Here is a 7391-nt window from a genome sequence, read left to right as displayed (position 1 = left end):
AATAAGTACCCTGTATCAAGATTGATGCAAAACAAGTGACATTTGACCTTTTTAGAGAGGTTTAGAAGAAAGAAAAAAAAACACTTCTGGTGCATTTTCGATATCTTGGTCGATTTTGATGATTGACACCTCTTTTGAACCGTTAGAGCCAATAGAATCGAGGGGAAGTTCCTAAAGTCCATCTAAACATTACCCATTGGTGAATGAGTGATGCGTAGCCAGAATGCCCAACCGGCCCAACCGGAAGCTGTCATACACTCTCGTAGCAGCTAATATGAAATCTCCGTTATCGATATAAATATGAAGATGGATTATCAGTAATAATTTCAAAGTGACACAGACACATTAAATTAACCTACGGATCAATCTTCAGCAGTGTTTTTATCGTTGTAATGCCATTGAACACGACTTTTTATCAGAAACAGCAAAAGGTAAGACAATGACCCGTTTTTGCTACCTAAAGCTACGTTGTGTGATGTCTGTGTTTGCTTCCCATGCCGCGAGTTCTGATCGCTCAGTGATGATACTTATATGTCTGGGATCTGTGGAATCTCAGCTTGCTAATTGATATCTTGTTTGAGCAGATTTGATAAGTAATAAGGGTATTTTACCTTGAGTTATGTGCTAATTGCGTCAGGGCTAATTCAGAGCCTTTTTTATTACCCTTATGTTTTGTTTAACTAAACATGGTTAATATTGTCTGATAGCTGAGTTTCTTCCCGTTAAGTGGATATGACACATTCATAGTTTATTAAATGTTAAGAAGCCCTCAGACGCTGTTTCTTGCAAGATGTTGCATTTTGCCCCCGTCCGCGGGCCGTGGGGTTTAACTGGTTAACAGGTTAAAGTGTGAGTGTCGGTGGATGGGGAGGAGGTAAAGTAAAATATAGATTACATTACATTACATGTCACTTGTTAGACGCTCTTATACAAAGCGACTTACATACTCAATACTATGGGCATTCCCCACAGGGTGAAGTGTCTCAGGGACACAACGACATGCTGACTGCAGTGGGGTTTGAACCTGTGCTCCCCTGATCTGAACACCAACGCACTTAAAAAAAAAAAAATGTATTATCAAAAATAAACATTTAACAGTTCATCACAATTACATAAAGTACTTACAGCATATAACAAAGACACACATTTAAATCAAAACAGCTTCATAATTCCTGTCTCCGCCGGTCTTCGCTTCCCGGTCATGAAGCTGTTTACATGTGTTTTGAGATGCTAAATAAAAGTCTAGCTTGTACCTTTGATACCCCGCCTCCGACTCCCATCTCTCGGCACCACACTATGCCACAATTTTAGATGCGGATTTTGTTAAACTAATACGTTTGCACTGTGGACCAACACTATACATTGACGGGGAAGGGGGTAGCAATAAAGATAACACCATTTTACCCAACATAACGTTGTATAGACACAATTTCTTGAAGTAATCTTCGTAATAACTAGCAAACTAAAGATCATGTACATCCACTGCACACATAATCTGAAATAACAACTCATATTTCTCGCATCAAATGACATCAAAGGGCATTTTAATCGCCTAAACTAACTTTAAAATAGGCATTTTCCACCGAGAATAAAACGAATGTCGGCCATGTTTTTTTTTCTGCAGGGAGAAATGTGAAGATCACGTGACATCGACGCCAGCCATTGGAATGAATAGGGAAAAAAAACGTAGGCATTTTACAATTTCAGAGGCGTTTTCGTAGAAATACTACGTCCTACGTTGTGGACCAACGTAGTTATTACACGTTTTTTTATGAGACTGGGTTGGCTAAAACATATACATCGCAGGGTTTCCGTTATCCGGTAATTACCGGTTTTTAGCAGTAACATTTTATAAAAACCGGTAAATTCAAAACCTGCCGGTCAAAATGTAATTATGGATGCTCCGATCGATTGGCCGCCGATCATTTGTCGGCCGATATTCACTCTTAATAGTTTGATCTGTGGCTGTGCTCTCTATAGAGAGGCGAAGTCACGCCCATCTACTTCCGGCCCATGGGACCCCGGAAGCGAAAAATGTACATTGAATTCAATGGAGAGAGAAAACGTATCTTTTGATCCCGTTTGAATTGTGCCACGAACTACACATATGATGTTTGTCAATCTTAAACAATAAGTTCCATGTCAAAAAAGTCACATTTTGTCGTAAAACTGTTGAAATATAAGACTATGAAAAATACGCGACTACAAAGACTACAAATCCCATTCTGGCTCGCGTAAGTGATGTCACAGGCGATAATGCTCCAAGTGGTTGCGACTCGTAATTAAAGCGAAGAAGAAGAAGAAGATCTCATAACTGATTTATTCCCTCCAATAAATAAGAGATTGCTAAAAAATAAATTCACTTTTACAAGATGCCTGTGTGCTTTGTACCAGGTTGTAATCACATAAGTGATCATACCACTTGCTCGTTCTATCAATTCCCGTCTGATGAAAGGACCAGGAGTCGTTGGACCAGACATATCAGGTAATATACATGTTGTGCATGGAACACAGTCAAGTTAGCTACCTAGCTAGTAGCGACGAGTAGTGAGCACGTTAGTTAGCATTACATTACTTAGCCTTGTCACTTTTAGTAGCCTTACCATGAAGTTATTATTTTATTACATGAAGTAAACTAAAGAAAACAGATATTGTTCTAAACTGTATTAAAGTAAACAGGTATTATCTTGAACTGTATTGAAGTGAACATGTATTATTTGGGACTGTTTTAAAGTAATCCTATATATATAAACCTTCTTACATACACTTTCCCAGACACCCTGACACACACACACAATACACTCCCTGACCAAGATATCAACACACACACACACACACACACACACACACACACACACACACACACACACACACACACACACACACACACACACACACACACACTGGTTGTTTGAGAAAGAATAGTTAGTGTGAAACCTTCCCTGGGAAATTAAAGGAGTAGAATCCAGTGGAAGATAAGCAGTGACTCTCCGCCCCAAAAAGGTCCATATATACTGTTGTTTATTCATGCCAAAGGCCCCCTGTTGCTGACTGGCTGGTCCCGATACCTGTATCGCACGGCAGTGGAGCGGGGAGCCCGGAGTGCTCTGTTACAGGGCACTCTGTATTTTCGTATTGTGTCTTTTTACCATTAAAATCAGATTATTGTTATAACTTTTATGCCGGTGTTTTGAACTCCTTCTTTTATTAATCTGACCAGGCTCATCTAACGGACGGCGCGGAGCAGAGCTGGGCTTTAAGCCACCACTACTGTGTCTGCTCCTACAAAACCAACATTTTAAACAGTAAGAGTAGTCATGATGGTAAGTATTTCGTGAAACATTTGAAGAGTAGCCTACTGCGCCATCCACCAGGTGCTAAGGAAGCAGTCAGGGAGAGTCGAAGGCAGGCAGGGAGCTTTGCATGACATTCTTCTGGACGTGTTTCATTGTGATGACAGTAAGGGTGAGTCAATCTGTTTGTTGGAAAGACAGTAGTTGAGTGATTACTGAGAGAAAATTATTAGAAGAGATAATTATTCAAAGTGTTACTGTTGTGTTACTTTAAAGTGTTGTTACTGACCTTTTTCTCTTTTATTTCCTTTCCCTCACCTGTAACTTCTGAGACCCTGAGGAACATGCACACTGACCTGCTCTGGCAACCTGACTTCCACTGTACGTAATAGTATTTGGTTATGGTATATTATTTATATACATCAAAGGCACAATGCACCCCCCAGAGACACACATGTATTGAGTGTGATATTGTGCATAGGTCAAGTGAAATCATCTTTACATACTAGAAAACTGTAGGAGCGGCAACTTGTTTTGAAATTGAATTTTTAATATTCTTCTCTCTTCCCAGCTCCATCCATCACCATGCTCTGTTCCTGCAGGTCCTGCTTGCTAATCAATGCTTTATTTTTGTACACAATTACAAATAAAGTCAATGTGTTGTATGACATGAAGTTGTGCTTCATTCTGAGTCAATAATAAATTCATTCTGCCTTCAACTGCACAATGACTGTGGACTGCACCGACATCCATGTAGCTGCCCCCCAGTAAGATGAACCAAGCAAAGAGGGTCACCATCATGCCCAAGGACATCCAGCTGGCGCGCCGCATCCGCGGAGAGAGGGCTTAGACTGACCTGAGACCAGCACACCCAAACACAACGGCTCTTTTAAGAGCCACCTACAGTTTCAAAGAGTTGCAATCCTACGTTATTATAATTATTAAACTGGTTTATGTGTCACTTAGTTTACTGAACCGTGATGAATGAAAGAAATGAGTGAGGTAGTGGTTTACTGAAGTTACAAAGACATTAATATATGAGTGACAGGTCAGTGTAAACACAAGCTTCTGTCAATTATGGATCACTCAAACTATTTATATAAAAATATGTAATAAAGTTCTAAAATAAGTATTCGGTATATTCCTTGATAGCTTTTGGAGAAGGTTGTTTTTAAGTTTACTAAAATCTATTGTTTCAACTGTTTCACTTTATAAAAAGGAACAGGTGAGTAGAGCATTATTGAGTTTCTTATTCTGTCAGTAAATTATCCAAATGAAATGTTTATCATTATTTTAGTCAACCCCAAACAAATTGATTGTACCTTTTTAATAATGACCTTACATGGTCGCCAAAGTTAAATTAACTTCAGAAAATCAAATCTGTTCTGAGAAAAAACTAATACATGTTTAAAGATAGGAACTTGCCATCCCACTGAAAAACAGTCCGTAGAGATTTAAAGGCGTAGTTGTAGTTCAGTCCAACGTTTCATTTGGATTCATTTCGCCAACAGTCAACTATTTTCATAAAGAATATATATATTTTTCAAAGTCAACTTTATTGTCAATCTTACTCAGTTTGTGTTTATAGACAGAGAGATCAAAAAGACTTAAATCAAATAAAATTATACAATTTACAGATATGTATACAAATATATATATATATATATATATCCTATATAATGATGGTGGACACTTCACCTCCAGCAGGGCAGATGGCTGCACAAGTCCATCGGGGGATGCTCCCAAAACACCGACTCACTCACAAAGAGACCAGACTCGAACACTGTCTCCTGATAGGCCTGCACAAAAGCCTTCACCCCTTCGGCCTCGTTTACAACCCCCCAGTTGACAGCCATGACAATGACAGCCATGACTCCGTCCAAGTTGTACCCCCCGAGCACCCGCATGGAGTGGATGAAAGTCCCGACCGCAGCACAGCACCAAACTTGCTGGCTGTCAACCTGCCCCGCCTGTGTAACTGCCACTGAGGATTTGTCCGCTGTCCTCCGGTGGCTGTCTGGATGGCAGCTTGCTGGTCTCTGCTCAGTCGCATTGAGGCAAGAATTGCCTCAAACCCCCGACCCCCATGCCCCTTCACCAGCTCCGGCACGGTGACAATGGCCTGATGTTGAGGCCGCGGCTCTGGCTCAGGTGACAAAAGCCATGCCATGCCACACTGTGCAGACCTGAACCAGTCTACATCCTGAGTGGCGATGTCTCTGGCTAGTGGGTTGTATGTCTCCTCTCACTGTTGGTAAAGTTGAGACACCGGCTGGACTACTTTGGAAGTGCCAGGCTTCCTCCACTGGCACTCAACATCTGTGGAGCTGATCTGCCACATGGCACATATTGCCAATGCTGCAGCGTGGCTGCATTTGTACATCCCCCGTGCACAATCACAGACAGCGCTCTGCATCGCGCCATCGCCTCCCATGCAGATCTGTACAAATAAAGTAAGTACCATTTGTTAGCATGCTATAATAGATTGAATGAGCAATAATACAAGGATGGTCCGAATCTGGGGGTGGGAGGGGTTATTTTTCCATAGTTTTGTCCTCTTGTCTGATTGTTGTTATTGTTTGTTTTTTCTGTATTTGTTGTAATGTGTGTTGTACTGGTTGTGATTGTACATTGTATTTTTCTAAATGTGTATGAATACATTTTTGAAAAACATTTGATCAACAATAAAAAAGGATTTGGTCAGGATCTAGACTCAGTGTGTAATTTATTAATGAATCAATGCTCTCTACATTAGGAAAACACATACCAGTGTACCAGAGGGAGTCACACACAGCTGTGCCTGGATAACCAAACAAATTGACAAGATAACCAAAACCCTTGAATCTACACAAAGCAAATAAACTCAAATGACACAACGAGATGTAAAAGGAGATCACACATACAGTATAGTCGATATAAAACTGGCCGCTTCAATCTGAAGAGCAACTAAAACAAAACACGGGAGTTTACCTTGTTCTTGTGAACACTAATGTTATCCACAGCATACACAGAGACCACGAAGTTCTTAAGGAGAAAACTAGTTCCTGAAACAAAACACGTTAGTGTACCTTGTTAGCTAATGTTAGCTAGCTGACATTAACGTTACACATTGCACTCATATTACTCACCAACATCTTGTAAAGCCGGTCCCGCTGCTCTTACAGAACCGACTAACTCCCCTTTCGTGTATGTACAGCTCTCAACGTGTCCAGACTTGTAGTGATGTTCACCTCGTTTTATACTTTTATTCTTATTCTGAAAGAAACAGGTGAAATTTGCTAACGTAACAACGGCAGGAACTGCTTCTATAGTGTTTTTGAGGAGCTTTTTGATTACAGATTTGAAAACACCGTTGCTTGCTTTAAAAGTAGCACAATTCATTATGTCAAACCTTGAAAGATATCCCTGCCCTAATGCCAAAAGTAACTGGCAACTGAATATATGTCGCCGTAGCGATGATGTCTATGTCTGGACCGCTGCGTAAAAAGGGGGGTTTCTGACCCATTAGCCTACTTCTCTTCCTACTTTTTGTCCCCCTCTTCTCCCCGCTGCAGCCTAGCAGTTGATCTCAAAGCACGCTACCCTCTCCTGCAGGGAGAAAAACTATATGTATATACTTTATATAGGTTGATACAGTAGCCCCTTTTTTTAAATAGTTGTTGTAGGTGTTGCCATCTGTTTTGTGTAGCGTGGTTCTCCAAGCAAGTCAATGCATTCATTGGGTGGTATCAGAGAGTTACACGGGTCTGTAAATGCAATGAAAACAATTGGCCACAGCAAATAATTTATATTAAACATGTAATTTTTACTTTTGAATACTTTAGTACAAAGGATGTCTTGAATAATTTAAGTGATATATGTGTACACATATAAATCATTAGTCAAAACAGGGCTACATTTGATTTAATTAAAAGGTATAATATGTGGTAAACTGAAGAGCCCTTTGGGAGCCGAAAGAGCCGGCTCTTCTTGGTGAGCCAAATGATCCGGCTCAGCAAGAAGAGCCGGAATTCCCATCACTAGAACAATGACTTCTTCTGCGAGGATTTATAAAAGCAGCTGGATAAAAAAAGTTAGGAAACGCCCCTATAGGAAACG

The sequence above is a fragment of the Pseudochaenichthys georgianus genome, chromosome 17, assembly GCF_902827115.2.
Source record: "Pseudochaenichthys georgianus chromosome 17, fPseGeo1.2, whole genome shotgun sequence".
Taxonomy (NCBI): domain Eukaryota; kingdom Metazoa; phylum Chordata; class Actinopteri; order Perciformes; family Channichthyidae; genus Pseudochaenichthys; species Pseudochaenichthys georgianus.
This window is presented reverse-complemented; position numbering follows the sequence as displayed.